Source organism: Diorhabda sublineata, chromosome 8 (genome assembly GCF_026230105.1).
Source record: "Diorhabda sublineata isolate icDioSubl1.1 chromosome 8, icDioSubl1.1, whole genome shotgun sequence".
NCBI classification, from domain to species: Eukaryota; Metazoa; Arthropoda; class Insecta; order Coleoptera; family Chrysomelidae; genus Diorhabda; species Diorhabda sublineata.
In genome coordinates, this window is record NC_079481.1 from 28,999,873 (window position 1) to 29,014,806 (window position 14,934).

Consider the following 14,934-nt stretch of genomic DNA (forward strand, 5'->3'; position numbering starts at 1 on the left):
ACCAAAATGATCCTAATTTTTCCTAATTAGACTTTTATATAAAATATTTCCAGCGAATAAATCTAAAAATGTAAAAAAAGGCAGCTTACTAAATTTACTTTGGTATTACCTTGTATACCTACGTTTCAGGTGGAGACTGGGCGTCTAGATTAGTTCTATGAAAGTTAAAATAGCCCTTAGTGACAACGGCCATATTTACTTTACAAAATTTCGTGAGAGAATGCTGATTGGCGAGAACCCCATTGCATAACGCGTTCCGTTTTCTTCTTCTAAGGGTTACCTTTATTTTGTTTACCTTGAAATAACTCGTTTTCCACCGAGAAAGGGTAGAACTTCATCTACAAGTCGACGAGACTATAAATACAGAAATACAAAATAACAAATTGTAAGTTTAATGCCTAAGTGTCGATTTCATTATTATAAAAACTAATTTTCGGAATCTACAGGCCATTCGTTCAAATATAGTTTCAAATGACATGAGTTGTGAACCAGCTTCTCATCGAAACCGTGAAATATACAGAGTGTTGCGGGACGATGTTAAAATGCTGTGGCGTAACAAAATTTCTCATACGACCCCTCGTTCCTGAGTTATAGGTCTTTAAAGTTGCGGAAACAGAACTTATATTCAAGTTTATTTTCTATAAATAATTCTATACTAGTATCTGAAGGTCAGGGGCGGTTCGTGTCCAATGGTTAATAAATCCGTGACAAATATACGAGGAACTGCAAGTATTGGGGGGTAACTGTCTATATTATTAACAAAGAATAATGAAAAAAACATATATAAAGATAAACGGTGGATGCAGAGAAATATCTTTGAATTCTGTTTCGAAAAAAAGCAGAAACGTGGAAATTAGACCGAATATCAGGTGGAAAAGAACAAAAATACGAAGAACTGTTGATATTATAGAGAAACAAACACATATTAGTAACCAAAGAACGAAAAAGAAGCAGAAACTATCAAAAACATATGATGTCAAAAGATTATTAAGATTATATATATATATATCAAGATCCTTCCAAGCTGCTGAAAGTATAGAAAAAAGTGATCGCTTTCTATTTAACGTTACTTAATGCATTTAACATGTATTTGGCCCCCATTGGCTTAAACCGGCATATTTTGGGCTCTACTATACGCCTACGCTCTGTATCGGTTTTTATGCGAGACACACTGTATATAATATAAACTTCGTGTTGTTTTATACTATGTCTGTTTTCTTTCCTTGCTTTCCGATATTCTATTTGCCAAGTTGTCAAACAAATTAGTAGTTTACGTGAATTAATTAACTTAAATAAATAAAATGGTTTCGTTGGATGTCAAGACTATTAAGAACACTCTATGCGTGTTTGTGATCTCTTAAATACTAATCCTAGTCGCATCAATACAAAAATAAGGGTAATTTGATATGTTAATGGAATTTCGAGTGTCTAAGGGACATATGGAATCGCTTAACTACTGCGTTGGTTCCCGTCAGGGAAGTAGTAGTTGTATAAGTAGATTTATGATTCTTCGCATCAGTCAAAACTCAATAACAAACTATAAATATTGTTTTCTAAAAGAATCGTCAGATAAAACAACTTTATCAACATAAATTTTACATTGAATAGAATGAAAAGGTGATTATGATCAATATAATATGAAATTTGAATCAAATATATGATCTAACGAGTGATTTTTTGGCCGGTATCTTTTTGGCAACACTGTTTTTGACAGATGACGCGTGAATCGTGTCTTGTGTCATTGTCAAACTCTTCTTACAATTTATGGGCAGTTTAGTGGGAATACTGAGGAAAGCTTGTGACTAAATTTCGAGTCCAGTTTAAACTATTGGACATTAAACCCCTAACAAGCAAACATACAGTGAGGATCGAAGAAATATCGATTGTCAAGAGATTATTAAGATTAAATATATCAAGATCCTTCCAAGCTGCTGAAAGTATAAAAAAAAGTGAAGAATTCACTGAAAATCGAGAGGAAAAAAATGAATAAATGAAGAACTGTAGCAATTGGAGGTAATTGACAAAAAATAGTCACCAAAGAATTAGAAAAAAGCAGAAATATTTGAGAAACAGTGAATATAGAGAAATATCTTTGAATTCTGTTTCGAGAAAAAGCAAAAACGTGGAAATTAGATCGAATATCAGGTGGAAAAGAACAAAAATACGAAGAACTGTTAATGTTGGAGAGAAACAAACACAACTTAGTAACCAAAGAACGAAAAAGAAGCAGAAATTATCAAAAAAAGATCACTTCAAGATGATTATATAGAAAGATCCTTTCGAGCAGCTAAAAATATTCAAAAAAAAAATGAAAAATAGAGTGAAAATCAAGTGGAAAAGGACAAATATATGAGGAAAGACAAAACATGACACAATAACAAATAGATACAAAGAATTCTATCACCTTTCCATATTAAATTGGGACTGAAAAACTCTATGAGGCGTTAAGCAAAATTAGTGCTAAAACATAGCATGAAAAAGTAAAAAGTGCTGAAACATAGCATTGAAAGAGTGAAAAGTGCCGAAATATAGCATTGAAAGAGTAAAAGGTGCTGAAACATCGCATTGAAAGAGTAAAAAATGCTGAAATTTAGCGTGAAAAAGTAAAAAGTGCTGAAATATAGCATAGAAAGAGTAAAAGGTGCTGATATATAGCATTGAAAGAGTAAAAGGTGCTGAAATATCGCATTGAAAGAGTAAAAAATGCTGAAATATAGCGTGAAGAAGTAAAAAGTACTGAAATTTAGCATTGAAAGAGTAAAAAGTTCTGAAATATAGCATTGAAAAAGTAAACAGTGCTGAAATATAGCATTAAAAAAGTAAAAAGTGATGAAATATGGCGTTGAAAAGGTAAAAAGTGCTGAAATATAGCGTGAAAAAATAAAAAGTGCTGAAATATAGCATTGAAAGAGTAAAAAGTTCTGAAATATAGCATTGAAAAAGTGAACAGTGCTGAAATATAGCATTAAAAAAGTAAAAAGTGATGAAATATGGCGTTGAAAAGGTAAAAAGAGATGAAATATAGCATTGAAAAGGTAAATAGTGCTGAAATATAGCGTTAAAAAAGTAAAAAGTGCTGAAATATAGCATTGAAAGAGTAAAAAGTGTCGAAATATAGCATTGGAAGAGTAAAAAATGCTGAAATATAGCGTGAAGAAGTAAAAAGTACTGAAATATAGCATTGAAAGAGTAAAAAGTGCTGATATTGACCCAGATAAATCTTAAAAGATACTCAGTTTTTATCTGTCAATGGAAAAGCTGCTTGGAACTCATTCAAAAACGTTGTCGGAGAGTTTTTGAAAAATTTTGACGTTTTATCTGACATATGAAGTATGAGTGACAAATAGAAAGCGCGTTTTCTTCCAGAATTAAAACATCTATTATGAGAGACGCAAAAAAGTGTTTTTTCTCGGTTTTCTTCGTAATAAATAAACAGAAACTTTTGTTTCAACGTGAATCAATTTCATATTTAGTTACTACGTAATTATCGATACAGTTCCGAGTCGAATCGAATAAAGTTCACCCAACACCCGATACATGACACGACAAACATTAAAGCAAACGTTCCAAAGTTAATAAATCCTGAAAATTGAAAGGCATTTCATATTTCAATAAACCCAACACTGAAAATAAGAACAAAGAACTGTTGTTTGGAAAAAAAAACACAATAACAATAAAATTGGAGAAAAAGAAATATTTATAGTCGATGGCTAGACTAATTTACGACCCTATACGTCAGTGGAGTGGAGCAAGTTTTTTAATTAGAAGTGGATGTTTCTATAAAGTCTAATAAGAACCAAAGAACGAACTCAAACCCCACAATAACTATGAAGCAATAAATACTGTGCGGGAAATCCATTTATCCTGATTCAAATTATACTGGTTTGTGAAAAAATTGATTTGAATTATCCTATGACGACGTCGAAGTCTGTTTTTAAAAATAAAAATTTGTTGATAATAATATAATAACAATAGTCGTTCTATACAGATATTGACATGGTGAAGTTTCAATTCACGAGGCCACGGGGAGTTGAATCGATGGTGATGATGAGACAGCAGGAGCCTGGGATACTGTCTCCTTCATGGTGTTGGATTTCTTGTTGATTCCTCCTGTGTTTTTGCGAGGTTTATTCAAAACCCTGTCGCGGGTTAGATTAGACTGATCTGAGGGTCGAATTTGGCCAGCGGGCCGTACTTTGCTCCCAATTGGTATGGGGTATCTAGGAACTGATCCAACTTGATGTCTTCAGCCGGCTTTAGATCTGGTAGTGTATGTTCAACTCGTTTTTTTGCGTCTATATATGACAATGGATGTAACTTGGTTGTATCATGTCACAATGGAGGCCAATCTATGGTCAATAAAGTGGAGTGAACGAAAAGAACCGTGGAAAATGCAAAAGTCTACTTCCAAAGGGAAAAATCAATAACATCGACTATTACATAGTGTTATTAGAGCCTTTGGAAGACGCATTCGTGGAAAAATGGCCCCATTTGTAAAAGAAAAGAAGCCGGGTTACAAATCATGGAAAAAAATAGCAAAATTTGTACCAATTCGGCTCCTAATTGCTTCCACATCATCCGTATTATTCAGATTTGGACCCCAGTGATTTTTTCCTAGTCTCAGATCTCAGGATTTGTAATTTGATTAAAAATAGGCCCCATTTGTAAAAGTAAAGAAGCCGGGTTACAAATCATGGAAAAAAATAGCAAAATTTGTACCAATTCGGCTCCTAATTGCTTCCACATCATCCGTATTAATCAGATTTGGACCGCAGTGATTTTTTCCTATTCTCAGACCTCAGGATTTGTATCTTGATTAAAAATAGGCCCCATTTGTAAAAGAAAAGTAGCCGGGTTACAAATCATGGAAAAAAATAGCAAAATTTGTACCAATTCGGCTCCTAATTGCTTCCACATTATCCGTATTAATCAGATTTGGACCCCAGTGATTTTTTCCTAGTCTCAGACCTCAGGATTTGTAATTTGATTAAAAATAGGCCCCATTTGTAAAAGTAAAGAAGCCGGGTTACCAATCATGGAAAAAAATAGCAAAATTTGTACCAATTCGGCTCCTAATTGCTTCCACATTATCCGTATTAATCAGATTTGGACCCCAGTGATTTTTTCCTAGTCTCAGACCTCAGGATTTGTTTCTTGATTAAAAATAGGCTTCAGTTTCAGCAATTACCTCTTCATTCGAGTTGAATTTCTTACCGACGATCATTTTTTTTTTGAGTTCAGCGAAAATCCAGTAGTAACCAATAACAAATTATTCTTTTCGGTGAAACAGAGTCCGGATAACACTATTTAAGCCATAGCTTAGCTTGCATTTCTTCAACAAGCAATTGTTTTGAAAATAACAAAAGTAGCTTCACTTAAATGACTGTTTGACTTATCGAAATGTCATGAAATTTGACACATAGTCTTTCGAAAGCTGGTACTTCATAAACGTCATACGGATTTGACAATGGCAGCGCCATCTGTGTGTCAGTCACACGACTTATTAGATATTTAAAAATAAGAAGTTATCGCCAAAACCGAAGGCTATTTTAAGACTAAAAAGTGATCGTGCTATGAAACTGGTATCAAAATATTGTGTTACAACTATAACTCTTGAATCGCCCTTTGTATATTGAATAAAAAATCAAATTTTATCAATCTAATAACTCGTTAAGCCGCCAGTATTTCCCATTTGGCTAAACGTTAACTTGATGTTGCAAACGATATGTATCAAGAATCAACAACTTTTATTTAACGACCCTCGATGGAAAGAAATCTCAAAAAAATCCCTTTTTCTCTCGCCCAATTACAATAGTAGTATATAGACCGGATGCGATGTTTGTCGGACGACTTTAAAAAGAGTCACGTGGCCTAAAATAATGAACGTAATGATGAGTGAAACGCTCTATACATAAAGTAAAAACCAGCACCGCTTTTCTTTTGTTCTAATTGACTCTGCACACAATCGGTCAGGGTTTACGTGAGTTACAGGGGGTAGCAATAATTCATCATCAAAAAGATTTTTACTCGAGAAAAATTTCTCACATCAAAGTTTATTCGCGCGCTTCCAAAACGTAGCAGGTCCAATGGCAAGCATTGTATCCATCAGGCTACTCAACCATCTCCTACGCAGCTCCATCCCGGACAGAAACCATGGAGGTGGCAAGAACCCATCTGCAATCTACATGCAAAAAGGTACCAATGCATACAGCACTATCTTAACTGGCGCAGTAGACAGTACTTGCCAACTGCCCGTCTATAGATTTCTTGTTACAGATCGGGAATCGAGAAAACTTCGGCTTCGAACACCGTTAAATGGCAACAGCGATGGGAAAACATAAACAACTGGTCGAGAATATTCGTGAGAATCAATGACTTTCTATCTAAAACCGGCACTTTCTGAATATGAATGTTTCAGAACTTACTTGTATCGTTTCCGCGTCTGTTGGGTAGATTAATTCAAAAGTAGACGTATATTGGTACACGTTTTAGGAAAAACCAAGGCGCCTACACAAACCCAGACGAAAGAAACGTTTTGAATAGTGAGCAGTTCTTCAACGTCTAAATCTACGCTGCTTTTATTTTATTGCTACCGCTTTGTAATATTCGATTCTAAGAAATTTTAAGGTTAGATTAACCCTATTACTTTTCAGAACGGCTCGATCGCTTTCTATTTAACGTTACTTAATGCATTTAACATGTATTTGGCCCCCATTTGCTTAAACCGGCATATTTTGGGCTCTACTATACGCCTACGCTCTGTATCGGTTTTTATGCGACACACTATATATAATATAAACTTCGTGTTGTTTTATACTATGTCTGTTTTCTTTCCTTGTTTTCCGATATTCTAGTTTTGCCAAGTTGTCAAACAAATGAGTAGTTTACGTGAATTAAATAATTTAAATAAATAAAATGGTTTCGTTGGATGTCAAGACTATTAAGAACACTCTATGCGTGTTTGGGATCTCTTAAATACTAATCCTAGTCGCATCAATACAAAAATAAGGGTAATTTGATATGTTAATGGAATTTCGAGTGTCTAAGGGACATATGGAAACGCTTAACTACTGCGTTGGTTCCCGTCAGGGAAGTAGTAGTTGTATAAGTAGATTTATGATTCTTCGCATCAGTCAAAACTCAATAAATATTGTTTTCTAAAAGAATCGTCAGATAAAACAACTTTATCCACATAAAGTTTGCATCGAATAGAATGAAAAGGTGATTATGATCAATATAATATGAAATTTGAATCAAATATATGATCTAACGAGTGATTTTTTGGCCGGTATCTTTTTGGCAACACTGTTTTTGACAGATGACGCGTGAATCGTGTCTTGTGTCATTGTCAAACTCTTCTTACAATTTATGGGCAGTTTGGTGGGCTTACTGAGGAAAGCTTGTGACTAAATTTCGAGCCCAGTTAAAACTATGGGACATTAAACAACTAACAGGCAAATATACAGTGAGGATCGAAGAAATATCGATTCGCCGCCGTTCGTAGCAATTGGGCCTCTGTTACTCCACTACGTGGAAAATTTTGCGAAAGGATTTGGGCGTAAAACCTTATAAGATACGGCTGGTGCAAGAATTGAAGCCCCACGATCTCCCACAACGTCTAACATTTGGTGAATGGGCGCCGGCAAAGTTGGAGGAAGATCCACTTTTTGTGTTCAGCGACGAAGCTCATTTCTGGTTGAATGGATACGTCAACAAGCAAAATTGCCGTTACTGGAGTGAAAACCAGCCGGAAGCATTGCAAGAGCTACCAATGTATCCCGAAAAAGTGACTGTTTGATGTGGATTATGGGCTGCTTCAAAAGCGACGATGGCCGGAACGTTACTGTAAATGGCGAGCGCTACCGTGTGATGATTGACGATTTTTTTTGCTCAAAATGGAAGAATTGGACATGCCCGACATGGTTTCAACAAGACGGCGCCACATACCAAATGGTACCCGAAACAATGACCAAATTGAGAGCCGCCTTCGGTGAACAGTTTGGGGTCCGTCAATTGGCCGCCCAGATCGTGGGATTTAACGCTTTTGAACAATTTTTTGTGAGGCTATGTTAAGGTTGAAGTCTACAGGAATAAACCAGCAACGATTGACGTACTGGAAGTCAATATTGAAGCGTTTATTCGTGAAATACCGGCCGATATGTTGTTCCAAAATTGGACCTTGCGCATGGGCTATCTAAAGCGGAGCCGCGGAGCCAATATTTGCATGAAATCATCCTCAAACATTCGTTCTATCGATTCCAATGAAGATTTCATCAATTTTTTTACAATCGAATCCTGTAGCTTTTAAAAAATCACTGATTACATTGGTCCTTCGAGCCGCATTTTTGTTCTAAATAACAAACAATTATTTGTAGACATTTTTAAACGAATTGCCTACGTTTTATTAGTATAAAGTAGTTGTTGTGAATTATTTTCAAGGTCCTAATAAATTCGATAATATCGGCAATCTAAATAATGACTATAAGTTGTTGATTTATTTGCTAAAAGACTGTTGAATCGTTGTGCTATTTCACTAAAAGCGTATCCCTATTTTGGTGTTATTGTTCTGCATAATCTGATTTATTAGTGGTCGTGATACTACCAAATTGAACTTAAGTTAATGTCGCGAGGGGGTTGTTTATAAGCTAAAATGTAAATTCGAAATTTCCCTCCTAATATAAACATTTTTCTCATTCAGTTTTTCGTGAGTTTCGTCAAGTTTAACGTCGAATATTATACATAACATTTGTAAGCTAATTTAATTAATCGGGTAGTATATAAAACGAGGGTTGCCTTGCTGAAATCTCCTCGATATCCTCCATAGAAATTGCTATCCAAAGCAGCAGTCTGCAAATCACTTTGTTCGTCTTCGCCAGCTACCATGAAGGCATATTCTGATCTAATCTGAGAACAGAACAGATCCCGTGCAAAACGCAGGCAAGTTTTTAACAAAGAGGTCATCAAGAGCGGCTGTGAATCGCCTCCAGCCCGTTCCAGGTCGCCTATGGAAGGATCCAGTCTCCTCATAATGCAGGCACACTCTTCGAAGTGCTGCGCAGGTCATATCCAATTGTCTAACAACATCTATCTGACCAAATTCAGTTTCGATTAAAGCGATATCTTCAACTGGCGGTTTTCGGTGGTGTGACTTGAAAAACTTGACATATTGTGGAAAAGCGTAGTACAAAAAGGATGAAGAATGTTCCTTCCATAATTGCATGGAGAAAAGAAGGGAAAAGAATGTAGAAATGAAGTGATTTGCAAAGTTACTTCTATCAGTTGATTGTGGATCTTAAACCAGATTTTGATCTCTCTGCCAGGACATTTCCGATGGTTTAGATGAGTAGAAATCATAGTTTCCGAAAAGGCGTAGCAACTATTATTATTATTTAACCGACTGCGAGGATCCAGGAGTAGTTAGCTTGATCTAGAGATGGCGGTAATTGCTCGAATAAAACCACTGTATTATAGTATTCAGAAAAAATATTATTTATCCAATACAATCAATAGATTTAAAGATAAAAACTTGAGGTGAAAGATAAGTTTGTTGGTGTTCAATAAGTTTGTTGTTATCAGGTTGCAATTTACTCAAGAACAGCCGCAATCCAGGGGTATCGCGGCCAAAATTGTTGATAGCCATTTTCGTTTCCTCAAGTTCAAGATTTCAAAAATCGATGTTGGCCAATATTCTTTCGATTGGTAAAGAAAAAATTGTTGTTTCGTCTAGACAATGCACCAGCTTAAACATCCGTTATTTCAATGGCCAAAATTAATGAATTAAAGTTCGAATTGGTACTTCATGCAACGTATTCGCCAGATTTAGCTCCTTCGGATTATTTTCTAATTCCAGATTTGAAGAAATGGTTCAGTGGTCGGGGATTTTCCAGCAATGAAGAGGTGACATACAGTTTTTTCCAATATTTTTGTGTTTTCTTTGTTGGGTAAGGTATTTCTGGGACCACCCTCGTAGAAGTCACGAAACAGTATATATCGTATATCAATTGAGATCAAATTTTTATTTATCCAACCTAAAACGCTTACGAAAATCGTAAATTTCAACGAATTTGTAGTATTTAACGATAACGCTGATACGTGTTTTTATTTTGTTTTTTTTTTTTTTTATAATTTATTATATTTTCATGGACGATTCTTAGTCACATCAAACGTATTAGTAATAACAATAATATTAATCATTCTTTTACGAAAACGAAAAAATTGCTGATTGACCCAGTTTATTTACAACTATTTTCATATTATTGTTTATGTGACACACATACGTTTTGGATTAGAATTTATTATACGAGTAACTTGAAATTGACTTAAAACTGAAACTTTCATTTCCTTTTTTTGTATATTTTTCCTTTCCTATTCGAAAGGTTGCGCGGTTCTCGTGCACCAGCCGTTCAAACCATCTCTGGTACAGTTCTATCAGATCTTCTGGCAGATAAAATAGCGAGCAGACACGAGAAGATGGATGAAAGGGAAAAAACTATCCGAGTACATGGAGAAGCTGATTAAAGGAAGATGGTGCTACGGGTATTGAACAACTGGGCAAAAAAAACGTGGCGGGGTGACTCAGGTCCTACCAAGACGAGGATTCTTGTCTGTATTTTTTGAAGAAGAGGATGACCGAAGTACGTCTTGTTGGGAAGACAAATTAGTGGGAAAAACACATAATTTTCGTTCGAAAAAAAGATGAGGACATTATTTTTGCTTGAGAAGATTGGAAAAATGTAAAGAAAAGCTGATGAAACAAAACACAACAGAGAAATCTGAAAGTCCATAACAAGGGAGGGTAAAACGACTATCCAGAATTATTACTTCAAATATACTAAGTCAAGAGTACAGGGTAGTTTTTAATGAGTAAATGAGATTCGGGTTTTTTAATTTCATGACTTTTTTCTATAAAAATAAATTAAAGGAAGCCGATTGAAATCGTTCTAAATAGTAGTATCAAAAATTTACGTATAAAAAACGTACATCGAGAAATTTTGAAGAATAACTTCAATAAATAAATTTAATGGACTCTATACAGGGTGTCCGACAGATCGTTGAACACGAATAACAAAAATCCAGGTCTTAAAAAAGTATTTTTCGTTTTTTAGAAATTCTGTCACTTTCGTACCTCTGATTTTTTCATTTTTACAGCTAGACCCAATTTTTTTTCTTTATTAGAATCTTGGTGAATGACACTGCCAATAAAAATTAATTTTTGTCGCGAATTAATGGTAGTAACTAACTTGTGAACCGGCGAACTCCAAAGAAAAGTTAAAAAAGATTTTAAACTTCAACTTTGCGTTGCGATTAAAAAAAAATCAGAGGTGATAGGAAGTTGATGATTTTTTTAAAACATCGTTAGAGTTTAGGCTTTCGAACGGTATGTAATTTGTTTCGATATCTTTTTCCTAACCGGAGTTATGATTTTTTTTACGCATTTCGACTTCATTTAAAGTTACAGATTTTTTCTAAAATCAAAACAACGAAACAAACGTATCAAAACTCGAATTATTTATTATTAAAATCAGTTAAAATCATCATTTAATTTAAATTTTGTTCGAATTAGCGCCGAAATGGTCGAGCTGCGTAAAAAAAATCACAACTCCGGTTAGAAAAAAGATATCGAAACAAATTACATACCGTTCGAAAGCCTAAACTCTAACGATGTTTTAAAAAAATCAGGAGCTTCCTATCACTTTTACTTTTTTTTTAAACGCAACGCAAAGTTGAAGTTCAAAATCTTTTTTAACTTTTCGCCGGTCCACAAGTTAGTTTCTGCCGAACACACCCTGTATATATGTAAACGATATAAAATTTCAATTCGGAAATGCAGATTGGAGACCACCCAAGTCGTATGGGGGCTTGGGAGGATTTCTGTTGCAAAATATATAGAGATATATATGTAAAGACACGTAAAGACAGGTCTTAAAAAAGTATTTTTTTGTTTTTTAGAAATTCTGTCAATTTCGTACCTCTGATTTTTTCATTTTTACAGCTAGACCCAATTTTTTTTCTTTATTAGAATCTTGGTGAATGACACTGCCAATAAAAATTAATTTTTGTCGCCAATTATCGCTAGTAACTAACTTGTGAACCGGCGAACTCCAAAGAAAAGTTAAAAAAGATTTTAAACTTCAACTTTGCGTTGCGTTTAAAAAAAAATAGAGGTGATAGGAAGTTGATGATTTTTTTTAATTATCGTTAGAGTTTAGGCTTTCGAACGGTATGTAATTTGTTTCGATATCTTTTTCCTAACCGGAGTTGTGATTTTTTTTAAGCAGTTGGACCGTTTCGACTTCATTTAAAGTTACAGATTTTTTCTAAAATCGATACAAGGATTAAAATAACGAAACAAACGTATCAAAACTCGAATTATTTATTATTAAAATCAGTTAAAATCTTCATTTAATTTAAATTTTGTTCGAATTAGCGCCGAAATGGTCAAGCTGCGTAAAAAAAATCACAACTCCGGTTAGAAAAAAGATATCGAAACAAATTACATACCGTTCGAAAGCCTAAACTCTAACGATGTTTTAAAAAAATCAGGAGCTTCCTATCACTTTTACTTTTTTTTTAAACGCAACGCAAAGTTGAAGTTCAAAATCTTTTTTAACTTTTCGCCGGTCCACAAGTTAGTTTCTGCCGAACACACCCTGTATATATGTAAACGATATAAAATTTCAATTCGGAAATGCAGATTGGAGACCACCCAAGTCGTATGGGGGCTTGGGAGGATTTCTGTTGCAAAATATATAGAGATATATATGTAAAGACACGTAAAGACAGGTCTTAAAAAAGTATTTTTTTGTTTTTTAGAAATTCTGTCAATTTCGTACCTCTGATTTTTTCATTTTTACAGCTAGACCCAATTTTTTTTCTTTATTAGAATCTTGTTGAATGACATTGCAAATAAAAATTAATTTTTGTCGCGAATTAATGGTAGTAACTAACTTGTGAACCGGCGAACTCCAAAGAAAAAAGATTTTAAACTTCAACTTTGCGTTGCGATTAAAAAAAAATCAGAGGTGATAGGAAGTTGATGATTTTTTTAAAACATCGTTAGAGTTTAGGCTTTCGAACGGTATGTAATTTGTTTCGATATCTTTTTCCTAACCGGAGTTATGATTTTTTTTACGCATTTCGACTTCATTTAAAGTTACAGATTTTTTCTAAAATCAAAACAACGAAACAAACGTATCAAAATTCGAATTATTTATTATTAAAATCAGTTAAAATCTTCATTTAATTTAAATTTTGTTCGAATTAGTGCCGAAATGGTCGAGCTGCCTAAAAAAAATCACAACTCCGGTTAGAAAAAAGATATCGAAACAAATTACATACCGTTCGAAAGCCTAAACTCTAACGATGTTTTAAAAAAATCAGGAGCTTCCTATCACTTTTACTTTTTTTTTAATCGCAACGCAAAGTTGAAGTTCAAAATCTTTTTTAACTTTTCTTTGGAGTTCGCCGGTCCACAAGTTAGTTTCTGCCGAACACACCCTGTATATATGTGAACGATATAAAATTTCAATTCGGAAATGCAGATTGGAGACCACCTAAGTCGTATGGGGGCTTGGGAGGATTTCTGTTGCAAAATATATAGAGATATATATGTAAAGACACGTGGCCCTCATAATTTTTAAGTCACTACTCGTCTTAAAAGACGGAACTTGAGGATTATGTAAGATTTGTCGGACGAACCCCTAAGCGATTCATTTCTAAAAAGTAAACATCAAGTTTAAAATTTCCGTTCGAACTATAAATTAGGTTTTTGGACGAATCTAATAAGTTAATATGAGAAGACATCAAAAATTGATTTCACTTACCGCGTATATGGAATTTATTGTGACGTTTTTGTCATAAATAATGGGCGTCCCAAAATTTTCGAATTAAATAGAAAATTTAGCCGCCTCCAACATTAATTATAAACAGTTACGACTAATGTAATGACGCCAATCAATTTCTAACAATAATCATTTGATTACGCGTACAAATAATCATCAATTTCTGTTGGATACATTCGTGACGTTTCTTCATTAAATGCTCCAATTGTATTTGATTATGAATAATGACTTTTAATTAGAAATTCCCCAAAATACTGACGATAATGAGATCTACTTCTTCCATATCATGGATACCTCGCCAAAGTCACTCAATATTTTGAGTATGAACTTAACCTAACCTAACATAACCTAACATAACCTGACCTAACCTATCTAAATTTTGAACCTCGAAAAAGTATGTAAAGGAATAATTTCCGCGCCCTCAATGTATATATTAAATTAATCAGCATAATTTTCTCCACAACATACTAAAATATCAAGAAAATCGGAGACGTATGCGACCTAAACCAAATAATTAACTGTTTTCGTTGATACAACATTGAATCTTCTCCTTAAATGCACTCTAGATCGTGGGTTTATTTACGTAGACCTAACCCCATAAAAATAAATCTAATGGTGTTAAATCACACGATCTGAGAGGCCAATTTTGATTGTACACGACCTGGAAATGTCTAGTGCAGTAATTGAAGTGTTTCATGCGCCTTGTTGAAACCCCATATTGGCCACATCAGTATTACGTCACGATTTAGATCACTAATAACATTCACTGCTTGACCAGCCTCGTTTTTATAAAAGTATGGTGCAATTATGCCTCCAGTCCACGTTGTGGATGCTTTTTGAAATTTGATATATGAACTAGATGTTGTTAATTAACCTAGAGATGGAGGTAGTTGCTGCTAGTATCATGCCAATTTATTACAACGTTTGAGCGAAGAAATCGAGCAAAAACGGCCGTATTTGACCAAGAAGAAAGTGTTGTTTAATCAAGACGATTCCCCACCTCATTGCAATAGCCAAAACTAAGGATTTGAAGATCGAATTGCTACCTCATACACCCTATTCGCCAGATTAAGTCCCCTCGGATTATTTTCTA

At 34.4% G+C, this 14,934-nt stretch overlaps 1 protein-coding gene across 3 annotated transcripts in view; it reads right to left on the minus strand.

The window, feature by feature from the left end:
• LOC130448060 (single-minded homolog 2) overlaps nucleotides 1-14,934 on the minus strand; it is a 55,643-nt gene that overhangs the window by 36,324 nt on the left and 4,385 nt on the right. Inside the window, exon 1 of one of the 3 annotated variants that reach the window (XM_056785232.1) lies at nucleotides 110-148. The exons of the other annotated variants lie outside the window; for them this stretch is intronic. The gene's annotated coding sequence lies outside the window, so the exon portion shown is untranslated. Of the gene's footprint in view, nucleotides 1-109; nucleotides 149-14,934 lie in introns of those variants that run through there. 3 annotated transcript variants of the gene reach the window in all.